The sequence below is a fragment of the Lissotriton vulgaris genome, unplaced genomic scaffold (assembly GCF_964263255.1).
Source record: "Lissotriton vulgaris unplaced genomic scaffold, aLisVul1.2 SCAFFOLD_595, whole genome shotgun sequence".
Lineage (NCBI taxonomy): Eukaryota > Metazoa > Chordata > Amphibia > Caudata > Salamandridae > Lissotriton > Lissotriton vulgaris.
In genome coordinates this window covers 555,185-583,142 of record NW_028241900.1, presented here as the reverse complement: position 1 = coordinate 583,142, position 27,958 = coordinate 555,185, and the positions used below count along the sequence as shown (strand labels likewise).

At 43.4% G+C, this 27,958-nt stretch overlaps 10 non-coding genes across 10 annotated transcripts; all 10 read right to left on the bottom strand.

The window, feature by feature from the left end:
- Positions 1-100: 100 nt before the first annotated feature.
- Positions 101-172, bottom strand: TRNAP-UGG (transfer RNA proline (anticodon UGG)). The gene has a single exon. It is a non-coding gene; the product is annotated as a tRNA-Pro (tRNA).
- A 2,144-nt stretch (positions 173-2,316) lies between these two features.
- TRNAV-CAC (transfer RNA valine (anticodon CAC)) lies at positions 2,317-2,389 on the bottom strand. Its single transcript has one exon. It is a non-coding gene; the product is annotated as a tRNA-Val (tRNA).
- Positions 2,390-2,689: 300 nt separating this feature from the next.
- Positions 2,690-2,761, bottom strand: TRNAP-UGG (transfer RNA proline (anticodon UGG)). The gene has a single exon. It is a non-coding gene; the product is annotated as a tRNA-Pro (tRNA).
- A 2,195-nt stretch (positions 2,762-4,956) lies between these two features.
- On the bottom strand, positions 4,957-5,029 carry TRNAV-CAC (transfer RNA valine (anticodon CAC)). The gene has a single exon. It is a non-coding gene; the product is annotated as a tRNA-Val (tRNA).
- Positions 5,030-7,573: 2,544 nt separating this feature from the next.
- TRNAV-CAC (transfer RNA valine (anticodon CAC)) lies at positions 7,574-7,646 on the bottom strand. The gene has a single exon. It is a non-coding gene; the product is annotated as a tRNA-Val (tRNA).
- A 300-nt stretch (positions 7,647-7,946) lies between these two features.
- Positions 7,947-8,018, bottom strand: TRNAP-UGG (transfer RNA proline (anticodon UGG)). The gene has a single exon. It is a non-coding gene; the product is annotated as a tRNA-Pro (tRNA).
- A 2,597-nt stretch (positions 8,019-10,615) lies between these two features.
- On the bottom strand, positions 10,616-10,687 carry TRNAP-UGG (transfer RNA proline (anticodon UGG)). The gene has a single exon. It is a non-coding gene; the product is annotated as a tRNA-Pro (tRNA).
- An 11,405-nt stretch (positions 10,688-22,092) lies between these two features.
- Positions 22,093-22,164, bottom strand: TRNAP-UGG (transfer RNA proline (anticodon UGG)). Its single transcript has one exon. It is a non-coding gene; the product is annotated as a tRNA-Pro (tRNA).
- A 2,528-nt stretch (positions 22,165-24,692) lies between these two features.
- TRNAP-UGG (transfer RNA proline (anticodon UGG)) lies at positions 24,693-24,764 on the bottom strand. The gene has a single exon. It is a non-coding gene; the product is annotated as a tRNA-Pro (tRNA).
- Positions 24,765-27,301: 2,537 nt separating this feature from the next.
- Positions 27,302-27,373, bottom strand: TRNAP-UGG (transfer RNA proline (anticodon UGG)). Its single transcript has one exon. It is a non-coding gene; the product is annotated as a tRNA-Pro (tRNA).
- Positions 27,374-27,958: the final 585 nt, after the last annotated feature.

Here is a 27,958-nt window from a genome sequence, read left to right as displayed (position 1 = left end):
ATGAGACTCTAGCAAATATTCATCCACTACTGCAAAGAGAAAATTGATATTGGCTTTGAAATGCATACTGCAATACTACTTTAAAAAAGCACCAATGAAAGGGCTCGTCCGGGATTTGAACCCGGGACCTCTCGCACCCAAAGCGAGAATCATACCCCTAGACCAACGAGCCTTCGAAAGGCCCGCACCTCTGAAAAGCTAATACCAGCTCTAAGCACGCAATGAAGATCATGCTGGGGACTTTTTCATGCTTGGTCTGTGAATATACATGAAATTCAGTGTCAACTTACCCTTTCTCAAATGATATCACTATCATTTATAAGTGTCCCCTTTTATTTTGTCCCAGCATTGGACACGTCTTACAGAAAGTCAGCACTTATTTATCTATTTCTGCATTGGCTAGACCCTAAAGAGAAAGAATAAAAAGCTGTTCATAGCAACATAAGAAACACATGTTGCATTTTCTCTCAAATGCTTATTCCCTTTGTGCAAATCGGAATGCCAAGGTGAATAACTGGGCCACAGATTCTGGCTAATTATCTTTCCCTTGAATGCAAGTAGCAATAAAAACGGCCTAATGCAGGACTAAAGCATTCCTTGCAAGCCTCTAACATCATAACATAACTGAGCTGCTGGTAGCAAGCTAAGCAATACCTTCCCAAAATGAGAAGTACATGTGCTAATCCGCTCAATCAGCGCTCGATCAGGTTGCGATCAGGCGAGATATAGAAAAGGTGGAAAGGGTCCAAATGGCTGTCCCTTCCTTTTCAGGGTGGGTCCTTCTGACTATCATAGGATTGCTTGTAAGAGTGGCCAGGGTCAGAGAAAAAACTTTCAACCCTTCTTAGTGTTCTATCCAGAAGCAGGCATTTTCTGTGCCTTTAATTTCAGGCTTTTCCCAGCAGTCTCTGTTCTGCCTATGTAAATTAACAAAAGCAGTGCTTATTCATCACTTACTCTAATGTCCTTACTGTCCAGAAAGCTCTGCCTAAGTATGCTTTTTTTCTTTTTCAGTGAAATTCTAAATGTTTTTACTGCCCAGTCTATGGCAGTAGAATGCTGCTTATGATGCCACATTTTGTTGAATCACCAAGGTACAACTACAGAGGAATATATGAGTCTGAACGACATGGAACTCTTAGCTAACACATCACAATGTGTGATGCTTGCCAACCAAGCACTAGATTCTGGAGCGCTGATGATCAGAACATTCTGCTCCTGAAGGAAAGGAAAGACAGCTTGATGGAAAATAAAGTCTCAGTTTATAGTAACGCTCTCTCTCTCCCAATATCTATCTATCTATCTATCTATCTATCTATCTATCTATCTATCTATCTATCTATCTATCTATCTATCTATCTATCTATCTATCTATCTATCTATCTATCTATCTATCTATCTATCTATCTATCTATCTATCTATCTATCTATCTATCTATCTTTATATATGGATACCTGCGTACACATACATATAGATATGCCATGCATTCCTTTAGATTTGTTCCAACCTCTTACCATTTATTTGAGAATCCCTACTTTTCAAGTGACTGCAAATGAAGTCATTTCCGGCACTTTTTGGCCGGTGCAAGGTAACAAAAACACATGACAACTTTTAATAAAAATCATTGGTCTCTTTGTTAACGCGCACTGTCAAACATGGGGCTTTCACACGTCAGGTAAACATGATAACCAATACACAACAGAAGCAGATGTAGATTGCTTATCAATGCCGGGATAGAACAGTTGTGAATTGAGTAGAAGAAGGGCCCCTGAATTGATACTTATTATATACAGCCTGTAAGATAATGAAAAATGCAGGCTAGGAAAGGAGATGCAAATATCAATGTATTAGAAAAATACATAAAGAGGAGTGATTTGCTTTTATTCATTCAAGGCTAGAAAAAATCAACATACTATTGCAAGCATTCATACACCACCAAATAGAAATAAACAATTCTGACATTAAACGTAAAGGTGACGATGCATTTGTATCATCACCTTGAGAAGGGTCACCGAGGAATTGAGCCCAGGGCTTCTGCACTTAAACACCAGAAACACTCCACTAAACTAAGATGCCTGTTGGTGCCAACAATTCCCAAAGTTAATGCGTGTTCTAGGTGAGCAATGAACAGAATGCAGGGCTCTTTTCAAAGCGAGGTCTGTGAATCAACAGATACATCCACATGCCAATTACTTTAGTGTTTTTAAGAGAATTCACTTTCTTGGAACGAGTCTGCATGAAACCATCTTCAGGGCCTGGACAATTTCATGGCAAAACGGCACCTCTCAACATTGCAGCCAAGACAATATATCAACTGTTTCTGCCCGGTTTCGAACCGGGGACCTTTCGCGTGTGAGGCAAACGTGATAACCACTACACTACAGAAACAGATGTCTACAGTTGATTCTTCTGTGATGAAACTTCTCAAAACAGGCTATTCCAAGGGCCTCTGGTTTTAGATTTCTTTCATGCAACCTTCCCAGACAGCCCTAGCTGAACGCTTGTATATGCCATGCAAGTTCAGCATTTTTGCAAAATGCTTAAAGAGAAATGTTTCCTATTTGCTCAGGCAGGGCAAGGTTAAAAGCATGAGACTCTAGCAAATATTCATCCACTACTGCAAAGAGAAAATTGATATTGGCTTTGAAATGCATACTGCAATACTACTTTAAAAAAGCACCAATGAAAGGGCTCGTCCGGGATTTGAACCCGGGACCTCTCGCACCCAAAGCGAGAATCATACCCCTAGACCAACGAGCCTTCGAAAGGCCCATACCTCTGAAAAGCTAATACCAGCTCTAAGCACGCAATGAAGATCATGCTGGGGACTTTTTCATGCTTGGTCTGTGAATATACATGAAATTCAGTGTCAACTTACCCTTTCTCAAATGATATCACTATCATTTATAAGTGTCCCCTTTTATTTTGTCCCAGCATTGGACACGTCTTACAGAAAGTCAGCACTTATTTATCTATTTCTGCATTGGCTAGACCCTAAAGAGAAAGGATAAAAAGCTGTTCATAGCAACATAAGAAACACATGTTGCATTTTCTCTCAAATGCTTATTCCCTTTGTGCAAATCGGAATGCCAAGATGAATAACTGGGCCACAGATTCTGGCTAATTATCTTTCCCTTGAATGCAAGTAGCAATAAAAACGGCCTAATGCAGGACTAAAGCATTCCTTGCAAGCCTCTAACATCATAACATAACTGAGCTGCTGGTAGCAAGCTAAGCAATACCTTCCCAAAATGAGAAGTACATGTGCTAATCCGCTCAATCAGCGCTCGATCAGGCTCGATCAGGCGAGATATAGAAAAGGTGGAAAGGGTCCAAATGCCTGTCCCTTCCTTTTTAGTGTGGGTCCTTCTGACTATCATAGGATTGCTTGTAAGAGTGGCCAGGGTCAGAGAAAAAACTTTCAACCCTTCGTAGTGTTCTATCCAGAAGCAGGCATTTTCTGGGCCTTTAATTTCAGGCTTTTCCCAGCAGTCTCTGTTCTGCCTATGTAAATTAACAAAAGCAGTGCTTATTCATCACTTACTCTAATGTCCTTACTGTCCAGAAAGCTCTGCCTAAGTATGCTTTTTTTCTTTTTCAGTGAAATTCTAAATGTTTTTTCCGCCCAGTCTATGGCAGTAGAATGCTGCTTATGATGCCACATTTTGTTGAATCACCAAGGTACAACTACAGAGGAATATATGAGTCTGAACGACATGGAACTCTTAGCTAACACATCACAATGTGTGATGCTTGCCAACCAAGCACTAGATTCTGGAGCGCTGATGATCAGAACATTCTGCTCCTGAAGGAAAGGAAAGACAGCTTGATGGAAAATAAAGTCTCAGTTTATAGTAACGCTCTCTCTCTCCCAATATCTATCTATCTATCTATCTATCTATCTATCTATCTATCTATCTATCTATCTATCTATCTATCTATCTATCTATCTATCTATCTATCTATCTATCTATCTATCTATCTATCTATCTATCTATCTATCTATCTATCTATCTATCTATCTATCTATCTATCTATCTATCTATCTATCTATCTATCTATCTATCTATCTATCTATCTTTATATATGGATACCTGCGTACACATACATATAGATATGCCATGCATTCCTTTAGATTTGTTCCAACCTCTTACCATTTATTTGAGAATCCCTACTTTTCAAGTGACTGCAAATGAAGTCATTTCCGGCACTTTTTGGCCGGTGCAAGGTAACAAAAACACATGACAACTTTTAATAAAAATCATTGGTCTCTTTGTTAACGCGCACTGTCAAACATGGGGCTTTCACACGTCAGGTAAACATGATAACCAATACACAACAGAAGCAGATGTAGATTGCTTATCAATGCCGGGATAGAACAGTTGTGAATTGAGTAGAAGAAGGGCCCCTGAATTGATACTTATTATATACAGCCTGTAAGATAATGAAAAATGCAGGCTAGGAAAGGAGATGCAAATATCAATGTATTAGAAAAATACATAAAGAGGAGTGATTTGCTTTTATTCATTCAAGGCTAGAAAAAATCAACATACTATTGCAAGCATTCATACACCACCAAATAGAAATAAACAATTCTGACATTAAACGTAAAGGTGACGATGCATTTGTATCATCACCTTGAGAAGGGTCACCGAGGAATTGAGCCCAGGGCTTCTGCACTTAAACACCAGAAACACTCCACTAAACTAAGATGCCTGTTGGTGCCAACAATTCCCAAAGTTAATGCGTGTTCTAGGTGAGCAATGAACAGAATGCAGGGCTCTTTTCAAAGCGAGGTCTGTGAATCAACAGATACATCCACATGCCAATTACTTTAGTGTTTTTAGGAGAATTCACTTTCTTGGAACGAGTCTGCATGAAACCATCTTCAGGGCCTGGACAATTTCATGGCAAAACGGCACCTCTCAACATTGCAGCCAAGACAATATAACAACTTTTTCTGCCCGGTTTCGAACCGGGGACCTTTCGCGTGTGAGGCGAACGTGATAACCACTACACTACAGAAACAGATGTCTACAGTTGATTCTTCTGTGATGAAATTTCTCAAAACAGGCTATTCCAAGGGCCTCTGGTTTTAGATTTCTTTCATGCAACCTTCCCAGACAGCCCTAGCTGAACGCTTGTATATGCCATGCAAGTTCAGCATTTTTGCAAAATGCTTAAAGAGAAATGTTTCCTAGTTGCTCAGGCAGGGCAAGGTTAAAAGCATGAGACTCTAGCAAATATTCATCCACTACTGCAAAGAGAAAATTGATATTGGCTTTGAAATGCATACTGCAATACTACTTTAAAAAAGCACCAATGAAAGGGCTCGTCCGGGATTTGAACCCAGGACCTCTCGCACTCAAAGGGAGAATCATACCCCTAGACCAACGAGCCTTCGAAAGGCCCGCACCTCTGAAAAGCTAATACCAGCTCTAAGCACGCAATGAAGATCATGCTGGGGACTTTTTCATGCTTGGTCTGTGAATATACATGAAATTCAGTGTCAACTTACCCTTTCTCAAATGATATCACTATCATTTATAAGTGTCCCCTTTTATTTTGTCCCAGCATTGGACACGTCTTACAGAAAGTCAGCACTTATTTATCTATTTCTGCATTGGCTAGACCCTAAAGAGAAAGAATAAAAAGCTGTTCATAGCAACATAAGAAACACATGTTGCATTTTCTCTCAAATGCTTATTCCCTTTGTGCAAATCGGAATGCCAAGGTGAATAACTGGGCCACAGATTCTGGCTAATTATCTTTCCCTTGAATGCAAGTAGCAATAAAAACGGCCTAATGCAGGACTAAAGCATTCCTTGCAAGCCTCTAACATCATAACATAACTGAGCTGCTGGTAGCAAGCTAAGCAATACCTTCCCAAAATGAGAAGTACATGTGCTAATCCGCTCAATCAGCGCTCGATCAGGTTGCGATCAGGCGAGATATAGAAAAGGTGGAAAGGGTCCAAATGGCTGTCCCTTCCTTTTCAGGGTGGGTCCTTCTGACTATCATAGGATTGCTTGTAAGAGTGGCCAGGGTCAGAGAAAAAACTTTCAACCCTTCTTAGTGTTCTATCCAGAAGCAGGCATTTTCTGTGCCTTTAATTTCAGGCTTTTCCCAGCAGTCTCTGTTCTGCCTATGTAAATTAACAAAAGCAGTGCTTATTCATCACTTACTCTAATGTCCTTACTGTCCAGAAAGCTCTGCCTAAGTATGCTTTTTTTCTTTTTCAGTGAAATTCTAAATGTTTTTACTGCCCAGTCTATGGCAGTAGAATGCTGCTTATGATGCCACATTTTGTTGAATCACCAAGGTACAACTACAGAGGAATATATGAGTCTGAACGACATGGAACTCTTAGCTAACACATCACAATGTGTGATGCTTGCCAACCAAGCACTAGATTCTGGAGCGCTGATGATCAGAACATTCTGCTCCTGAAGGAAAGGAAAGACAGCTTGATGGAAAATAAAGTCTCAGTTTATAGTAACGCTCTCTCTCTCCCAATATCTATCTATCTATCTATCTATCTATCTATCTATCTATCTATCTATCTATCTATCTATCTATCTATCTATCTATCTATCTATCTATCTATCTATCTATCTATCTATCTATCTATCTATCTATCTATCTATCTATCTATCTATCTATCTATCTATCTATCTATCTATCTATCTATCTATCTTTATATATGGATACCTGCGTACACATACATATAGATATGCCATGCATTCCTTTAGATTTGTTCCAACCTCTTACCATTTATTTGAGAATCCCTACTTTTCAAGTGACTGCAAATGAAGTCATTTCCGGCACTTTTTGGCCGGTGCAAGGTAACAAAAACACATGACAACTTTTAATAAAAATCATTGGTCTCTTTGTTAACGCGCACTGTCAAACATGGGGCTTTCACACGTCAGGTAAACATGATAACCAATACACAACAGAAGCAGATGTAGATTGCTTATCAATGCCGGGATAGAACAGTTGTGAATTGAGTAGAAGAAGGGCCCCTGAATTGATACTTATTATATACAGCCTGTAAGATAATGAAAAATGCAGGCTAGGAAAGGAGATGCAAATATCAATGTATTAGAAAAATACATAAAGAGGAGTGATTTGCTTTTATTCATTCAAGGCTAGAAAAAATCAACATACTATTGCAAGCATTCATACACCACCAAATAGAAATAAACAATTCTGACATTAAACGTAAAGGTGACGATGCATTTGTATCATCACCTTGAGAAGGGTCACCGAGGAATTGAGCCCAGGGCTTCTGCACTTAAACACCAGAAACACTCCACTAAACTAAGATGCCTGTTGGTGCCAACAATTCCCAAAGTTAATGCGTGTTCTAGGTGAGCAATGAACAGAATGCAGGGCTCTTTTCAAAGCGAGGTCTGTGAATCAACAGATACATCCACATGCCAATTACTTTAGTGTTTTTAAGAGAATTCACTTTCTTGGAACGAGTCTGCATGAAACCATCTTCAGGGCCTGGACAATTTCATGGCAAAACGGCACCTCTCAACATTGCAGCCAAGACAATATAACAACTGTTTCTGCCCGGTTTCGAACCGGGGACCTTTCGCGTGTGAGGCGAACGTGATAACCACTACACTACAGAAACAGATGTCTACAGTTGATTCTTCTGTGATGAAACTTCTCAAAACAGGCTATTCCAAGGGCCTCTGGTTTTAGATTTCTTTCATGCAACCTTCCCAGACAGCCCTAGCTGAACGCTTGTATATGCCATGCAAGTTCAGCATTTTTGCAAAATGCTTAAAGAGAAATGTTTCCTAGTTGCTCAGGCAGGGCAAGGTTAAAAGCATGAGACTCTAGCAAATATTCATCCACTACTGCAAAGAGAAAATTGATATTGGCTTTGAAATGCATACTGCAATACTACTTTAAAAAAGCACCAATGAAAGGGCTCGTCCGGGATTTGAACCCGGGACCTCTCGCACCCAAAGCGAGAATCATACCCCTAGACCAACGAGCCTTCGAAAGGCCCGCACCTCTGAAAAGCTAATACCAGCTCTAAGCACGCAATGAAGATCATGCTGGGGACTTTTTCATGCTTGGTCTGTGAATATACATGAAATTCAGTGTCAACTTACCCTTTCTCAAATGATATCACTATCATTTATAAGTGTCCCCTTTTATTTTGTCCCAGCATTGGACACGTCTTACAGAAAGTCAGCACTTATTTATCTATTTCTGCATTGGCTAGACCCTAAAGAGAAAGAATAAAAAGCTGTTCATAGCAACATAAGAAACACATGTTGCATTTTCTCTCAAATGCTTATTCCCTTTGTGCAAATCGGAATGCCAAGGTGAATAACTGGGCCACAGATTCTGGCTAATTATCTTTCCCTTGAATGCAAGTAGCAATAAAAACGGCCTAATGCAGGACTAAAGCATTCCTTGCAAGCCTCTAACATCATAACATAACTGAGCTGCTGGTAGCAAGCTAAGCAATACCTTCCCAAAATGAGAAGTACATGTGCTAATCCGCTCAATCAGCGCTCGATCAGGTTGCGATCAGGCGAGATATAGAAAAGGTGGAAAGGGTCCAAATGGCTGTCCCTTCCTTTTCAGGGTGGGTCCTTCTGACTATCATAGGATTGCTTGTAAGAGTGGCCAGGGTCAGAGAAAAAACTTTCAACCCTTCTTAGTGTTCTATCCAGAAGCAGGCATTTTCTGTGCCTTTAATTTCAGGCTTTTCCCAGCAGTCTCTGTTCTGCCTATGTAAATTAACAAAAGCAGTGCTTATTCATCACTTACTCTAATGTCCTTACTGTCCAGAAAGCTCTGCCTAAGTATGCTTTTTTTCTTTTTCAGTGAAATTCTAAATGTTTTTTCCGCCCAGTCTATGGCAGTAGAATGCTGCTTATGATGCCACATTTTGTTGAATCACCAAGGTACAACTACAGAGGAATATATGAGTCTGAACGACATGGAACTCTTAGCTAACACATCACAATGTGTGATGCTTGCCAACCAAGCACTAGATTCTGGAGCGCTGATGATCAGAACATTCTGCTCCTGAAGGAAAGGAAAGACAGCTTGATGGAAAATAAAGTCTCAGTTTATAGTAACGCTCTCTCTCTCCCAATATCTATCTATCTATCTATCTATCTATCTATCTATCTATCTATCTATCTATCTATCTATCTATCTATCTATCTATCTATCTATCTATCTATCTATCTATCTATCTATCTATCTATCTATCTATCTATCTATCTATCTATCTATCTATCTATCTATCTATCTATCTATCTATCTATCTATCTATCTATCTATCTATCTATCTATCTATCTATCTATCTATCTATCTATCTATCTTTATATATGGATACCTGCGTACACATACATATAGATATGCCATGCATTCCTTTAGATTTGTTCCAACCTCTTACCATTTATTTGAGAATCCCTACTTTTCAAGTGACTGCAAATGAAGTCATTTCCGGCACTTTTTGGCCGGTGCAAGGTAACAAAAACACATGACAACTTTTAATAAAAATCATTGGTCTCTTTGTTAACGCGCACTGTCAAACATGGGGCTTTCACACGTCAGGTAAACATGATAACCAATACACAACAGAAGCAGATGTAGATTGCTTATCAATGCCGGGATAGAACAGTTGTGAATTGAGTAGAAGAAGGGCCCCTGAATTGATACTTATTATATACAGCCTGTAAGATAATGAAAAATGCAGGCTAGGAAAGGAGATGCAAATATCAATGTATTAGAAAAATACATAAAGAGGAGTGATTTGCTTTTATTCATTCAAGGCTAGAAAAAATCAACATACTATTGCAAGCATTCATACACCACCAAATAGAAATAAACAATTCTGACATTAAACGTAAAGGTGACGATGCATTTGTATCATCACCTTGAGAAGGGTCACCGAGGAATTGAGCCCAGGGCTTCTGCACTTAAACACCAGAAACACTCCACTAAACTAAGATGCCTGTTGGTGCCAACAATTCCCAAAGTTAATGCGTGTTCTAGGTGAGCAATGAACAGAATGCAGGGCTCTTTTCAAAGCGAGGTCTGTGAATCAACAGATACATCCACATGCCAATTACTTTAGTGTTTTTAGGAGAATTCACTTTCTTGGAACGAGTCTGCATGAAACCATCTTCAGGGCCTGGACAATTTCATGGCAAAACGGCACCTCTCAACATTGCAGCCAAGACAATATAACAACTTTTTCTGCGCGGTTTCGAACCGGGAACCTTTCGCGTGTGAGGCGAACGTGATAACCACTACACTACAGAAACAGATGTCTACAGTTGATTCTTCTGTGATGAAATTTCTCAAAACAGGCTATTCCAAGGGCCTCTGGTTTTAGATTTCTTTCATGCAACCTTCCCAGACAGCCCTAGCTGAACGCTTGTATATGCCATGCAAGTTCAGCATTTTTGCAAAATGCTTAAAGAGAAATGTTTCCTAGTTGCTCAGGCAGGGCAAGGTTAAAAGCATGAGACTCTAGCAAATATTCATCCACTACTGCAAAGAGAAAATTGATATTGGCTTTGAAATGCATACTGCAATACTACTTTAAAAAAGCACCAATGAAAGGGCTCGTCCGGGATTTGAACCCGGGACCTCTCGCACCCAAAGCGAGAATCATACCCCTAGACCAACGAGCCTTCGAAAGGCCCGCACCTCTGAAAAGCTAATACCAGCTCTAAGCACGCAATGAAGATCATGCTGGGGACTTTTTCATGCTTGGTCTGTGAATATACATGAAATTCAGTGTCAACTTACCCTTTCTCAAATGATATCACTATCATTTATAAGTGTCCCCTTTTATTTTGTCCCAGCATTGGACACGTCTTACAGAAAGTCAGCACTTATTTATCTATTTCTGCATTGGCTAGACCCTAAAGAGAAAGAATAAAAAGCTGTTCATAGCAACATAAGAAACACATGTTGCATTTTCTCTCAAATGCTTATTCCCTTTGTGCAAATCGGAATGCCAAGGTGAATAACTGGGCCACAGATTCTGGCTAATTATCTTTCCCTTGAATGCAAGTAGCAATAAAAACGGCCTAATGCAGGACTAAAGCATTCCTTGCAAGCCTCTAACATCATAACATAACTGAGCTGCTGGTAGCAAGCTAAGCAATACCTTCCCAAAATGAGAAGTACATGTGCTAATCCGCTCAATCAGCGCTCGATCAGGTTGCGATCAGGCGAGATATAGAAAAGGTGGAAAGGGTCCAAATGGCTGTCCCTTCCTTTTCAGGGTGGGTCCTTCTGACTATCATAGGATTGCTTGTAAGAGTGGCCAGGGTCAGAGAAAAAACTTTCAACCCTTCTTAGTGTTCTATCCAGAAGCAGGCATTTTCTGTGCCTTTAATTTCAGGCTTTTCCCAGCAGTCTCTGTTCTGCCTATGTAAATTAACAAAAGCAGTGCTTATTCATCACTTACTCTAATGTCCTTACTGTCCAGAAAGCTCTGCCTAAGTATGCTTTTTTTCTTTTTCAGTGAAATTCTAAATGTTTTTACTGCCCAGTCTATGGCAGTAGAATGCTGCTTATGATGCCACATTTTGTTGAATCACCAAGGTACAACTACAGAGGAATATATGAGTCTGAACGACATGGAACTCTTAGCTAACACATCACAATGTGTGATGCTTGCCAACCAAGCACTAGATTCTGGAGCGCTGATGATCAGAACATTCTGCTCCTGAAGGAAAGGAAAGACAGCTTGATGGAAAATAAAGTCTCAGTTTATAGTAACGCTCTCTCTCTCCCAATATCTATCTATCTATCTATCTATCTATCTATCTATCTATCTATCTATCTATCTATCTATCTATCTATCTATCTATCTATCTATCTATCTATCTATCTATCTATCTATCTATCTATCTATCTATCTATCTATCTATCTATCTATCTATCTATCTATCTATCTATCTATCTATCTATCTATCTATCTATCTATCTATCTATCTTTATATATGGATACCTGCGTACACATACATATAGATATGCCATGCATTCCTTTAGATTTGTTCCAACCTCTTACCATTTATTTGAGAATCCCTACTTTTCAAGTGACTGCAAATGAAGTCATTTCCGGCACTTTTTGGCCGGTGCAAGGTAACAAAAACACATGACAACTTTTAATAAAAATCATTGGTCTCTTTGTTAACGCGCACTGTCAAACATGGGGCTTTCACACGTCAGGTAAACATGATAACCAATACACAACAGAAGCAGATGTAGATTGCTTATCAATGCCGGGATAGAACAGTTGTGAATTGAGTAGAAGAAGGGCCCCTGAATTGATACTTATTATATACAGCCTGTAAGATAATGAAAAATGCAGGCTAGGAAAGGAGATGCAAATATCAATGTATTAGAAAAATACATAAAGAGGAGTGATTTGCTTTTATTCATTCAAGGCTAGAAAAAATCAACATACTATTGCAAGCATTCATACACCACCAAATAGAAATAAACAATTCTGACATTAAACGTAAAGGTGACGATGCATTTGTATCATCACCTTGAGAAGGGTCACCGAGGAATTGAGCCCAGGGCTTCTGCACTTAAACACCAGAAACACTCCACTAAACTAAGATGCCTGTTGGTGCCAACAATTCCCAAAGTTAATGCGTGTTCTAGGTGAGCAATGAACAGAATGCAGGGCTCTTTTCAAAGCGAGGTCTGTGAATCAACAGATACATCCACATGCCAATTACTTTAGTGTTTTTAAGAGAATTCACTTTCTTGGAACGAGTCTGCATGAAACCATCTTCAGGGCCTGGACAATTTCATGGCAAAACGGCACCTCTCAACATTGCAGCCAAGACAATATATCAACTGTTTCTGCCCGGTTTCGAACCGGGGACCTTTCGCGTGTGAGGCAAACGTGATAACCACTTGTGAGAAGTTGGCCTGGTATATAATGCTCACTAATTCTTAGTGATCACTTTGTACCATGCCAAGCAACCCTTATGATGATGGTTGTAATTCAACCTTGTAGACCAGTTATCCTAGTGGTAACGTGGACAAAGCAGTCTTAGGCTAAACTCTGAAAGGCATGTGAAGCCAGCTGTTATACCATACACAACCCCCTTGAATACCAAATGAAAGGGACACCACACAGATATATATTGAAAATATATATTGATTTATTAACTATAAAATTCCCTGGACTCTTTATGAGCACAGAAGCACAAGCGTTAAAATCACAAGACAGTTTAAAATACACAAAAGTTGCACAATATGGATGAGCCCTAGGGGCCACCTAAACCATATACTAAATAAGTGGTATAAGGGATACCAGGAGGAAAGTGAAGAGGCCTAGGGCCTTGGGAATCGCTGGAACTATTCGAGACTGGAGTTAACTAAGTCGGGAAAGGCCCACGGGACTCGGGTGCAGTGTTCAAAGTGCACGCACTTCTCAATACAAAGTCTATGGTGCGTAAAAAGCACAAAGTTAGAAAGTTAGGAACCTTCCGAGTGACCTACGGAGCTGAAACTTAAAACACAGGCCCTTGGGATGTGTACCAGTGCAGGAGCACCGGCGGAGCTGAGTTACCTCACCCACAGGAAGCGGGTGCACAGGGTCGAAGATGTGTCGGGTTTCGTCACGCTGGTCGATGGTGCTTGGAGCTGAAGATGCTGCAGGCGGCTCGATGAGAAGAGTTCCGGTGGATCCAAGGGTGGATCTGAAGATGTGAAGACCTGAAAGCAGAGGGGACAGTGTTCAAAGTCACTAGCCAGTGACTGCCGTGGAACCAGAGTGGAACCAGGTGATGTCGGGTGCAAACAGGCGTTGTCGGGTAGCTTCTTTCTGCAGCCACGTGGATACCCGGGGTCGAGGACGTCCAGGAGTCGGTCACGAGCTGTCCCACGTAGGCTTCTCGCTGTTGGCGGTGTCGGCGACCTGATCGGAGCAAACAGGCCTTGGCAAATGCAAGCCACGCAGAAGTTGAAAGATGCTGTTCACTCGGACCAGCAAGGTCAGAGCGGGTGCTCCTTTTCACAGGAGCTTGGGTAGGTCTGGAGCAACCAGACCTGCTGTTTAAATCTTCGGGTTCGTCGCCAAGATGGCCGCTGGCCGCGTGGCTAGTGGCCGGGATGGCGCGTCGAGTGGCACAGTGCAAAAGGGCCCCACGCAGATCGTGGAGATGCTGGGGGGCTGATCTTCGGTGCAAGGGCTGCTCGGTGGTGGGGGTTCTCAATCCCCAAAGCACAACGTCGAGGATGCCTCAGAAGCTGCGCAGTCAGCTTTTCGGGTGTCTTTCAAGAGGTCCGGTCCCACGTCACTCGGTGCCTCCACGGGTCCCTTCTTTGCAGGGACTGTGGATCGGGCTCTGAGAGGTCTGGGAATCTGGTTCTTGTCGGGCTCTGGGCTCGGGCTCCGGCGGGAGGCGGCGGCAAAGCAGACGTCGAGTTGCTGGTTGGTACCTGTGTTCACAGGGTGGTCACTCCTTGGCCACAAGGGAGATTCTTCTTCAGTCTTCTGTGCAGCAGAATGTCGAAGTCCAGTCTTCTTCTTAGTTTAAGTTGATTTCGGGATGATCTGCTGTGCAATGGCACTGCTCCCCCTCTTATTCCCAAACTGGGGGTGGATCACCTACTAGGTCCCTCCTCTGGGAGGAACCAGGAAGGGGGGCGGTTACACCCCCTTTCCTTTGTCCAGCTCCGCGCCAGGACTGGGGCTGGAAGGCCCCAGAACCGGTTTGGGCTGGCCTATGCACGGGGACACCTTGTGTGCCCCGGGCATGTCTGATTCTTTTCAGCCCTGTCCTACCTAATACACAAAATCCTGTCTGGGGTGGTGCTCGCACCTCCCAAGGCAGGAAACCCTTTGTCCAGGCCACCATCTGCCGAGTTTCGGTCAGCAGCAGGAGGCCAGACTTGTGTCTGTGGTGGCAGCGTCCATTTTGTGGAGCTGAGGCTCTGTTTAACTTTAACCGGGGTTAAGGCTACACACATGTCGTGTCCCTCTAGAAGGGTGGAATGCTATCCCCGTCGCCAGAACTGGCGAGGGGATAGTATTCCAATTCGTATGACACCTTACTCGACATGTTTTGATAAAGCCAAACCAAAGATAGCATTTAACCGCGAGGATTATAATGCACTTAAGAGTATATGGTATGGCAATATCCCGGAACAGCTTAGGGAGTGGTTCCCGACAGCTGCAGACAGGCTCAGCTCATGCTAGAGCACCATCTCACATATTTCCAAGCACTCTGCCTCCAGGATTGATGAGGCCTTCCATAGGAGTGGCTGATAGGAACATATGTGTCCAGTTTAGGGTTAGGCACAGACATACTGTACCTAAGTAAGAGGTGGTTACACCGACTTACCCCAGCTGAGTGATCAGCCAGTTGTGTCAAAGATGGAGGCCAGGCCAGGGGTGGCACAATACGTGCTGCAGCCCCTGGCAGGCCTTGGCTACACCTATGCCCTGGGTACCTATGGTACACTGTTACAGGGGCCTATAAGGTGAACCAATTCCAATTGTGTTATGCACCTAAGGTACATGGAGTCCATTTTAAGGAGAGAGCAATCAGCCTGGGGCCCTGAATAGCAGGATCTCAGGCCAACTAAGTCAAAAACCAGCTAAACACCAGGCAAAAAGTTTGGGGGTAACCATAGTCAGATATCCACCTTCCTACATAACCCCCCCCCAAACGAAAGGAGATAAGGCTATCCTTGACCAGGTAAGCCTATATTGCCTAAGTGGCCATATAAGGAAGTACCAGCTCTGGCTTGGTAACCCCCTGTCTCATGGTCCACTAAGCAATCCCTCACCCTAAGGGTATCTGAGGGTCTCCACCATAGGGAATCTCTACCTGTGGTGTGTCTTTGCAAAGTCAAAGGCTGGTGTTGGGATGGAGTACTGAAGTGAGTCTCCTCTGTAGGGCTCAGCTTCCTCCAATCACTCTCCACCATGTGTGCCTTTCTTTCTTTGACTGAGTTGCACTGTGCTCTCAGGGTCAACCTCTGGCTACCTAAAGCTGGAGGCTGAGTCCCTCTGTTTGGCTTACTGGAGGGACAGTTCAGGTTTGGGCCCTTAGGGTCCCAGGTTTGGCTGTGCCCAACAATATCCATCTGGGGGAGGTCCCTAACTACTTTTAAGGGGGATCCCTCAGGAGTTTTTAAAGTTTTCACCTCACTAGGGCTACTAGTTTCGGTGCCCCTAATCTGTTGATGGGGGTGCTTTATTTGACAGGGGGCCCTTTGGGTCTCACTGTCCTTCTTGTCCTCTGCAGCCCTGGGCTGAGTAAGGCAAGGTAGAGAGGGGCAGGTTACCTGCTCCAGACTGGGTCCCTCCTGAGAAGGGTCCACTGCCATCAGAGGCTCTGTCAGGCCAGGCCTAACAACCTCTGGGACAGTTCCTTCATCAGGGGTAAGATCAGTTCCCTGAGGAGGCTGATCCTTTCCTAAAGTCTGGTGGGAGGGAGATTTCTCTTCCTCCTCAATGCTCTCTGTTTGGGTGGAGTGATCCATCATTTCAGGCTTCACTACCCATGTATCAGTTTGAGTTTGGGCTGTGGCCATCACAGCCCCACCAACCTTTTCAGGAGGAGACTCAGTTTGGGTATGGGCTGTTACTAGTACAGCCCTGCTACTCTTTTCAGGAGGGAAGTTATCTAAAGATGGGGCTGAGGTTTGCTCAGCCCTCCCAACCTTTTCAGGAAGGACATCTTGAATTGGGGCTGTAGCCATTACAGCCCCACTAACCTTTCCATGGAGATTTACCATTCTAGAATGGGTTTGCTGTTCAACCTCAGCCCAGGCTGAGATTTCCAAATCATTACCCAGTAGGCAATCTACAGGCAAGTTTGCTGACACTGCCACTCTCTTTGGGCCAGTGACACCTCCCCAGCTAAGATTGACTACTGCCATGGGATGATTGGATTCTATGCCATCAATGTTTGTCACCTGATATTTGGCATCAGGTAAAAGTTGCCTTGAGGGGACTAGACATTCAGCCACCATGGTGATGCTAGCCCCTGTGTCTCTGAAGGCCTCAACTTTCAAGCCATTGATGAGGGGCTCCTGTCTATACTTGCTCAAAGTGTTTGGGCAAGCAGTGAAATTGGCAAACCCCATGCCAGTCTCATAGACAAGAGTATCTGAGTTAGGGGACCTGGATAGGCCAGAGTCCACCTGTCCTCCAAAAGTAAACCCACCCAAATTCTTGGGGGTGCTCCCACCACCTGGGGGACCACTGCTAACAGTGACAGGAGGTGTTGGAGCCTTACCTGGAGGTATATTCTCCTTATTGCCATTCTTGGGACAACAGCTATCTGTTTTGTAATGCCCCACCTGTTTACAGGTATGACAATAAGGCTTTTTCTGGGATGTAGAAGTGTCTTGGGACCCACCCCCATTCTTGGAGTTTTGGGGCCCTGGGGAAGTCTTTTCCTTACTTTTATCCCCACCCTTCTCTTGAGGCTTGGTAGTCTCTTTCTTTTGGTCACCACCCTGGTTCTTAGGCCTGATCCTGGTTCTGACCCATTTGTCTGCCCTCCTACCCAATTCTTGTGGGGAGGTCAGATCAGAGTCAACCAGGTGCTGATGTAGAAGCTGATTTTGACAATTACTTAAGATTTGCTCTCTCATAATTAAATTATACAATCCTGTATAGTCAGTAACCTTACTTCCGAGCAACCAGCCCTCCAGAGCCTTAGTGGCACATTCAACAAATTCAGACCAGTCCTGAGTCTGTGTCTTCTGGGTATCTCTGAACATTAACCTGTACTGTTCAGTGGTTAAGCCTAACCCATCAATCAGAGCACTCTTCAGGACCATGTAGTTTCTAGAATCCTCATCACTAACTGTGAGGAGTCTGTCTCTGCCTCTACCTTCAAAGGAGAGCCACAGGATTGCTGCCCACTGCTCCTGAGGGATCTGCTGTACCATGCAGGCTCTCTCAAGTGCAGTCATCCATTTGTGGATGTCATCCCCAGCTTTGTAGGGGGGCACAATCTTACTCAGGTTTCTTGTATCAAAGGACCTGTCTTTATCCTTCTGGATAGTGCTGCCACCAGTGGATCCTAATCCACTCTCTCTAGGCTGTCTTGCTCTAGCAAGTTTCTCCTTAGCCAGGGCAACCTCTAACTCTTGCCTCTGGATCCTAAGCTCAGCCTCTCTCATTTTGGCCTCATGTTCCCTTCTCTGAGGGCTAGTCATCTCCTTTCTGGAGTGACCATGAGAGCCTCTAGAGACATGGGAGGTATTGGATTCACCTGAGTGATGCCTCCTCCTCCTATGGCCCTGGTTAAGTCCACCTGAGGGTCTGAATGGGTTGTTACCTGATTCATTCCCAAGTTGACTTAAGTTAGCCTGGTTCAGTCTACTGACCAGCACCTGACTATCTCTGTCATCATCTGACTCACTGCTCTCCACCTCCTCCCCCTCTTCTTCTTCTTCCTCTACATCTACTTGAGGAGCTCCAGTGGTGGAGGCTTCCTCATCTTCTAGGATGATAGGGGCAGGGGTGTCTACAGTGTCATCCTCTGAAGGATGGCCTCCTTCAGCATTCCCTGTGGGGTTTGCTTTAGAGGTCTTTAGAGCTTCAGACTGATCCAAAAGCTCTCTTAGGTGGTCTGCAGTAGGGGAAGGCCCTGTCTTCAGACCCCTTAAGACACAAAGCTGTCTTAGTTCCTTAAAAGGAAAAATAGCAAACTGGGATGGTGCCCTTGGAGGGTCACTCTCAACAGGAGTAAGTCCACTGGACCCCTCTGTTCCAGACATTGCTCTAGTGTGGGTGGATGTGTTGCAATCTACCTACACTGGTGTTTACCTACTAAACCTATCTAGTAGTTGTAGCTAGGGTGTGCTACTCCCTTTGCTCTACAACAACTAAGTTCAGTAGAACTTAAGTATACTAGTCTTGTTTTATATGTACCTAGCAGGTACCTGTGTGATCTTTCAGATGATAATCTCAAAGATTGTAATGGTAAAACAACAGCAAGCTCAGATCCCAATCCGCTGCTCACCAATGTGAGAAGTTGGCCTGGTATATAATGCTCACTAATTCTTAGTGATCACTTTGTACCATGCCAAGCAACCCTTATGATGATGGTTGTAATTCAACCTTGTAGACCAGTTATCCTAGTGGTAACGTGGACAAAGCAGTCTTAGGCTAAACTCTGAAAGGCATGTGAAGCCAGCTGTTATACCATACACAACCCCCTTGAATACCAAATGAAAGGGACACCACACAGATATATATTGAAAATATATATTGATTTATTAACTATAAAATTCCCTGGACTCTTTATGAGCACAGAAGCACAAGCGTTAAAATCACAAGACAGTTTAAAATACACAAAAGTTGCACAATATGGATGAGCCCTAGGGGCCACCTAAACCATATACTAAATAAGTGGTATAAGGGATACCAGGAGGAAAGTGAAGAGGCCTAGGGCCTTGGGAATCGCTGGAACTATTCGAGACTGGAGTTAACTAAGTCGGGAAAGGCCCACGGGACTCGGGTGCAGTGTTCAAAGTGCACGCACTTCTCAATACAAAGTCTATGGTGCGTAAAAAGCACAAAGTTAGAAAGTTAGGAACCTTCCGAGTGACCTACGGAGCTGAAACTTAAAACACAGGCCCTTGGGATGTGTACCAGTGCAGGAGCACCGGCGGAGCTGAGTTACCTCACCCACAGGAAGCGGGTGCACAGGGTCGAAGATGTGTCGGGTTTCGTCACGCTGGTCGATGGTGCTTGGAGCTGAAGATGCTGCAGGCGGCTCGATGAGAAGAGTTCCGGTGGATCCAAGGGTGGATCTGAAGATGTGAAGACCTGAAAGCAGAGGGGACAGTGTTCAAAGTCACTAGCCAGTGACTGCCGTGGAACCAGAGTGGAACCAGGTGATGTCGGGTGCAAACAGGCGTTGTCGGGTAGCTTCTTTCTGCAGCCACGTGGATACCCGGGGTCGAGGACGTCCAGGAGTCGGTCACGAGCTGTCCCACGTAGGCTTCTCGCTGTTGGCGGTGTCGGCGACCTGATCGGAGCAAACAGGCCTTGGCAAATGCAAGCCACGCAGAAGTTGAAAGATGCTGTTCACTCGGACCAGCAAGGTCAGAGCGGGTGCTCCTTTTCACAGGAGCTTGGGTAGGTCTGGAGCAACCAGACCTGCTGTTTAAATCTTCGGGTTCGTCGCCAAGATGGCCGCTGGCCGCGTGGCTAGTGGCCGGGATGGCGCGTCGAGTGGCACAGTGCAAAAGGGCCCCACGCAGATCGTGGAGATGCTGGGGGGCTGATCTTCGGTGCAAGGGCTGCTCGGTGGTGGGGGTTCTCAATCCCCAAAGCACAACGTCGAGGATGCCTCAGAAGCTGCGCAGTCAGCTTTTCGGGTGTCTTTCAAGAGGTCCGGTCCCACGTCACTCGGTGCCTCCACGGGTCCCTTCTTTGCAGGGACTGTGGATCGGGCTCTGAGAGGTCTGGGAATCTGGTTCTTGTCGGGCTCTGGGCTCGGGCTCCGGCGGGAGGCGGCGGCAAAGCAGACGTCGAGTTGCTGGTTGGTACCTGTGTTCACAGGGTGGTCACTCCTTGGCCACAAGGGAGATTCTTCTTCAGTCTTCTGTGCAGCAGAATGTCGAAGTCCAGTCTTCTTCTTAGTTTAAGTTGATTTCGGGATGATCTGCTGTGCAATGGCACTGCTCCCCCTCTTATTCCCAAACTGGGGGTGGATCACCTACTAGGTCCCTCCTCTGGGAGGAACCAGGAAGGGGGGCGGTTACACCCCCTTTCCTTTGTCCAGCTCCGCGCCAGGACTGGGGCTGGAAGGCCCCAGAACCGGTTTGGGCTGGCCTATGCACGGGGACACCTTGTGTGCCCCGGGCATGTCTGATTCTTTTCAGCCCTGTCCTACCTAATACACAAAATCCTGTCTGGGGTGGTGCTCGCACCTCCCAAGGCAGGAAACCCTTTGTCCAGGCCACCATCTGCCGAGTTTCGGTCAGCAGCAGGAGGCCAGACTTGTGTCTGTGGTGGCAGCGTCCATTTTGTGGAGCTGAGGCTCTGTTTAACTTTAACCGGGGTTAAGGCTACACACATGTCGTGTCCCTCTAGAAGGGTGGAATGCTATCCCCGTCGCCAGAACTGGCGAGGGGATAGTATTCCAATTCGTATGACACCTTACTCGACATGTTTTGATAAAGCCAAACCAAAGATAGCATTTAACCGCGAGGATTATAATGCACTTAAGAGTATATGGTATGGCAATATCCCGGAACAGCTTAGGGAGTGGTTCCCGACAGCTGCAGACAGGCTCAGCTCATGCTAGAGCACCATCTCACATATTTCCAAGCACTCTGCCTCCAGGATTGATGAGGCCTTCCATAGGAGTGGCTGATAGGAACATATGTGTCCAGTTTAGGGTTAGGCACAGACATACTGTACCTAAGTAAGAGGTGGTTACACCGACTTACCCCAGCTGAGTGATCAGCCAGTTGTGTCAAAGATGGAGGCCAGGCCAGGGGTGGCACAATACGTGCTGCAGCCCCTGGCAGGCCTTGGCTACACCTATGCCCTGGGTACCTATGGTACACTGTTACAGGGGCCTATAAGGTGAACCAATTCCAATTGTGTTATGCACCTAAGGTACATGGAGTCCATTTTAAGGAGAGAGCAATCAGCCTGGGGCCCTGAATAGCAGGATCTCAGGCCAACTAAGTCAAAAACCAGCTAAACACCAGGCAAAAAGTTTGGGGGTAACCATAGTCAGATATCCACCTTCCTACACCACTACACTACAGAAACAGATGTCTACAGTTGATTCTTCTGTGATGAAACTTCTCAAAACAGGCTATTCCAAGGGCCTCTGGTTTTAGATTTCTTTCATGCAACCTTCCCAGACAGCCCTAGCTGAACGCTTGTATATGCCATGCAAGTTCAGCATTTTTGCAAAATGCTTAAAGAGAAATGTTTCCTATTTGCTCAGGCAGGGCAAGGTTAAAAGCATGAGACTCTAGCAAATATTCATCCACTACTGCAAAGAGAAAATTGATATTGGCTTTGAAATGCATACTGCAATACTACTTTAAAAAAGCACCAATGAAAGGGCTCGTCCGGGATTTGAACCCGGGACCTCTCGCACCCAAAGCGAGAATCATACCCCTAGACCAACGAGCCTTCGAAAGGCCCGTACCTCTGAAAAGCTAATACCAGCTCTAAGCACGCAATGAAGATCATGCTGGGGACTTTTTCATGCTTGGTCTGTGAATATACATGAAATTCAGTGTCAACTTACCCTTTCTCAAATGATATCACTATCATTTATAAGTGTCCCCTTTTATTTTGTCCCAGCATTGGACACGTCTTACAGAAAGTCAGCACTTATTTATCTATTTCTGCATTGGCTAGACCCTAAAGAGAAAGGATAAAAAGCTGTTCATAGCAACATAAGAAACACATGTTGCATTTTCTCTCAAATGCTTATTCCCTTTGTGCAAATCGGAATGCCAAGATGAATAACTGGGCCACAGATTCTGGCTAATTATCTTTCCCTTGAATGCAAGTAGCAATAAAAACGGCCTAATGCAGGACTAAAGCATTCCTTGCAAGCCTCTAACATCATAACATAACTGAGCTGCTGGTAGCAAGCTAAGCAATACCTTCCCAAAATGAGAAGTACATGTGCTAATCCGCTCAATCAGCGCTCGATCAGGCTCGATCAGGCGAGATATAGAAAAGGTGGAAAGGGTCCAAATGGCTGTCCCTTCCTTTTTAGTGTGGGTCCTTCTGACTATCATAGGATTGCTTGTAAGAGTGGCCAGGGTCAGAGAAAAAACTTTCAACCCTTCGTAGTGTTCTATCCAGAAGCAGGCATTTTCTGGGCCTTTAATTTCAGGCTTTTCCCAGCAGTCTCTGTTCTGCCTATGTAAATTAACAAAAGCAGTGCTTATTCATCACTTACTCTAATGTCCTTACTGTCCAGAAAGCTCTGCCTAAGTATGCTTTTTTTCTTTTTCAGTGAAATTCTAAATGTTTTTTCCGCCCAGTCTATGGCAGTAGAATGCTGCTTATGATGCCACATTTTGTTGAATCACCAAGGTACAACTACAGAGGAATATATGAGTCTGAACGACATGGAACTCTTAGCTAACACATCACAATGTGTGATGCTTGCCAACCAAGCACTAGATTCTGGAGCGCTGATGATCAGAACATTCTGCTCCTGAAGGAAAGGAAAGACAGCTTGATGGAAAATAAAGTCTCAGTTTATAGTAACGCTCTCTCTCTCCCAATATCTATCTATCTATCTATCTATCTATCTATCTATCTATCTATCTATCTATCTATCTATCTATCTATCTATCTATCTATCTATCTATCTATCTATCTATCTATCTATCTATCTATCTATCTATCTATCTATCTATCTATCTATCTATCTATCTATCTATCTATCTTTATATATGGATACCTGCGTACACATACATATAGATATGCCATGCATTCCTTTAGATTTGTTCCAACCTCTTACCATTTATTTGAGAATCCCTACTTTTCAAGTGACTGCAAATGAAGTCATTTCCGGCACTTTTTGGCCGGTGCAAGGTAACAAAAACACATGACAACTTTTAATAAAAATCATTGGTCTCTTTGTTAACGCGCACTGTCAAACATGGGGCTTTCACACGTCAGGTAAACATGATAACCAATACACAACAGAAGCAGATGTAGATTGCTTATCAATGCCGGGATAGAACAGTTTTGAATTGAGTAGAAGAAGGGCCCCTGAATTGATACTTATTATATACAGCCTGTAAGATAATGAAAAATGCAGGCTAGGAAAGGAGATGCAAATATCAATGTATTAGAAAAATACATAAAGAGGAGTGATTTGCTTTTATTCATTCAAGGCTAGAAAAAATCAACATACTATTGCAAGCATTCATACACCACCAAATAGAAATAAACAATTCTGACATTAAACGTAAAGGTGACGATGCATTTGTATCATCACCTTGAGAAGGGTCACCGAGGAATTGAGCCCAGGGCTTCTGCACTTAAACACCAGAAACACTCCACTAAACTAAGATGCCTGTTGGTGCCAACAATTCCCAAAGTTAATGCGTGTTCTAGGTGAGCAATGAACAGAATGCAGGGCTCTTTTCAAAGCGAGGTCTGTGAATCAACAGATACATCCACATGCCAACTACTTTAGTGTTTTTAGGAGAATTCACTTTCTTGGAACGAGTCTGCATGAAACCATCTTCAGGGCCTGGACAATTTCATGGCAAAACGGCACCTCTCAACATTGCAGCCAAGACAATATAACAACTTTTTCTGCCCGGTTTCGAACCGGGAACCTTTCGCGTGTGAGGCGAACGTGATAACCACTACACTACAGAAACAGATGTCTACAGTTGATTCTTCTGTGATGAAATTTCTCAAAACAGGCTATTCCAAGGGCCTCTGGTTTTAGATTTCTTTCATGCAACCTTCCCAGACAGCCCTAGCTGAACGCTTGTATATGCCATGCAAGTTCAGCATTTTTGCAAAATGCTTAAAGAGAAATGTTTCCTAGTTGCTCAGGCAGGGCAAGGTTAAAAGCATGAGACTCTAGCAAATATTCATCCACTACTGCAAAGAGAAAATTGATATTGGCTTTGAAATGCATACTGCAATACTACTTTAAAAAAGCACCAATGAAAGGGCTCGTCCGGGATTTGAACCCGGGACCTCTCGCACCCAAAGCGAGAATCATACCCCTAGACCAACGAGCCTTCGAAAGGCCCGCACCTCTGAAAAGCTAATACCAGCTCTAAGCACGCAATGAAGATCATGCTGGGGACTTTTTCATGCTTGGTCTGTGAATATACATGAAATTCAGTGTCAACTTACCCTTTCTCAAATGATATCACTATCATTTATAAGTGTCCCCTTTTATTTTGTCCCAGCATTGGACACGTCTTACAGAAAGTCAGCACTTATTTATCTATTTCTGCATTGGCTAGACCCTAAAGAGAAAGAATAAAAAGCTGTTCATAGCAACATAAGAAACACATGTTGCATTTTCTCTCAAATGCTTATTCCCTTTGTGCAAATCGGAATGCCAAGGTGAATAACTGGGCCACAGATTCTGGCTAATTATCTTTCCCTTGAATGCAAGTAGCAATAAAAACGGCCTAATGCAGGACTAAAGCATTCCTTGCAAGCCTCTAACATCATAACATAACTGAGCTGCTGGTAGCAAGCTAAGCAATACCTTCCCAAAATGAGAAGTACATGTGCTAATCCGCTCAATCAGCGCTCGATCAGGTTGCGATCAGGCGAGATATAGAAAAGGTGGAAAGGGTCCAAATGGCTGTCCCTTCCTTTTCAGGGTGGGTCCTTCTGACTATCATAGGATGTCTTGTAAGAGTGGCCAGGGTCAGAGAAAAAACTTTCAACCCTTCTTAGTGTTCTATCCAGAAGCAGGCATTTTCTGTGCCTTTAATTTCAGGCTTTTCCCAGCAGTCTCTGTTCTGCCTATGTAAATTAACAAAAGCAGTGCTTATTCATCACTTACTCTAATGTCCTTACTGTCCAGAAAGCTCTGCCTAAGTATGCTTTTTTTCTTTTTCAGTGAAATTCTAAATGTTTTTACTGCCCAGTCTATGGCAGTAGAATGCTGCTTATGATGCCACATTTTGTTGAATCACCAAGGTACAACTACAGAGGAATATATGAGTCTGAACGACATGGAACTCTTAGCTAACACATCACAATGTGTGATGCTTGCCAACCAAGCACTAGATTCTGGAGCGCTGATGATCAGAACATTCTGCTCCTGAAGGAAAGGAAAGACAGCTTGATGGAAAATAAAGTCTCAGTTTATAGTAACGCTCTCTCTCTCCCAATATCTATCTATCTATCTATCTATCTATCTATCTATCTATCTATCTATCTATCTATCTATCTATCTATCTATCTATCTATCTATCTATCTATCTATCTATCTATCTATCTATCTATCTATCTATCTATCTATCTATCTATCTATCTATCTATCTATCTATCTATCTATCTATCTTTATATATGGATACCTGCGTACACATACATATAGATATGCCATGCATTCCTTTAGATTTGTTCCAACCTCTTACCATTTATTTGAGAATCCCTACTTTTCAAGTGACTGCAAATGAAGTCATTTCCGGCACTTTTTGGCCGGTGCAAGGTAACAAAAACACATGACAACTTTTAATAAAAATCATTGGTCTCTTTGTTAACGCGCACTGTCAAACATGGGGCTTTCACACGTCAGGTAAACATGATAACCAATACACAACAGAAGCAGATGTAGATTGCTTATCAATGCCGGGATAGAACAGTTGTGAATTGAGTAGAAGAAGGGCCCCTGAATTGATACTTATTATATACAGCCTGTAAGATAATGAAAAATGCAGGCTAGGAAAGGAGATGCAAATATCAATGTATTAGAAAAATACATAAAGAGGAGTGATTTGCTTTTATTCATTCAAGGCTAGAAAAAATCAACATACTATTGCAAGCATTCATACACCACCAAATAGAAATAAACAATTCTGACATTAAACGTAAAGGTGACGATGCATTTGTATCATCACCTTGAGAAGGGTCACCGAGGAATTGAGCCCAGGGCTTCTGCACTTAAACACCAGAAACACTCCACTAAACTAAGATGCCTGTTGGTGCCAACAATTCCCAAAGTTAATGCGTGTTCTAGGTGAGCAATGAACAGAATGCAGGGCTCTTTTCAAAGCGAGGTCTGTGAATCAACAGATACATCCACATGCCAATTACTTTAGTGTTTTTAAGAGAATTCACTTTCTTGGAACGAGTCTGCATGAAACCATCTTCAGGGCCTGGACAATTTCATGGCAAAACGGCACCTCTCAACATTGCAGCCAAGACAATATATCAACTGTTTGTGCCCGGTTTCGAACCGGGGACCTTTCGCGTGTGAGGCAAACGTGATAACCACTACACTACAGAAACAGATGTCTACAGTTGATTCTTCTGTGATGAAACTTCTCAAAACAGGCTATTCCAAGGGCCTCTGGTTTTAGATTTCTTTCATGCAACCTTCCCAGACAGCCCTAGCTGAACGCTTGTATATGCCATGCAAGTTCAGCATTTTTGCAAAATGCTTAAAGAGAAATGTTTCCTATTTGCTCAGGCAGGGCAAGGTTAAAAGCATGAGACTCTAGCAAATATTCATCCACTACTGCAAAGAGAAAATTGATATTGGCTTTGAAATGCATACTGCAATACTACTTTAAAAAAGCACCAATGAAAGGGCTCGTCCGGGATTTGAACCCGGGACCTCTCGCACCCAAAGCGAGAATCATACCCCTAGACCAACGAGCCTTCGAAAGGCCCGTACCTCTGAAAAGCTAATACCAGCTCTAAGCACGCAATGAAGATCATGCTGGGGACTTTTTCATGCTTGGTCTGTGAATATACATGAAATTCAGTGTCAACTTACCCTTTCTCAAATGATATCACTATCATTTATAAGTGTCCCCTTTTATTTTGTCCCAGCATTGGACACGTCTTACAGAAAGTCAGCACTTATTTATCTATTTCTGCATTGGCTAGACCCTAAAGAGAAAGGATAAAAAGCTGTTCATAGCAACATAAGAAACACATGTTGCATTTTCTCTCAAATGCTTATTCCCTTTGTGCAAATCGGAATGCCAAGATGAATAACTGGGCCACAGATTCTGGCTAATTATCTTTCCCTTGAATGCAAGTAGCAATAAAAACGGCCTAATGCAGGACTAAAGCATTCCTTGCAAGCCTCTAACATCATAACATAACTGAGCTGCTGGTAGCAAGCTAAGCAATACCTTCCCAAAATGAGAAGTACATGTGCTAATCCGCTCAATCAGCGCTCGATCAGGCTCGATCAGGCGAGATATAGAAAAGGTGGAAAGGGTCCAAATGCCTGTC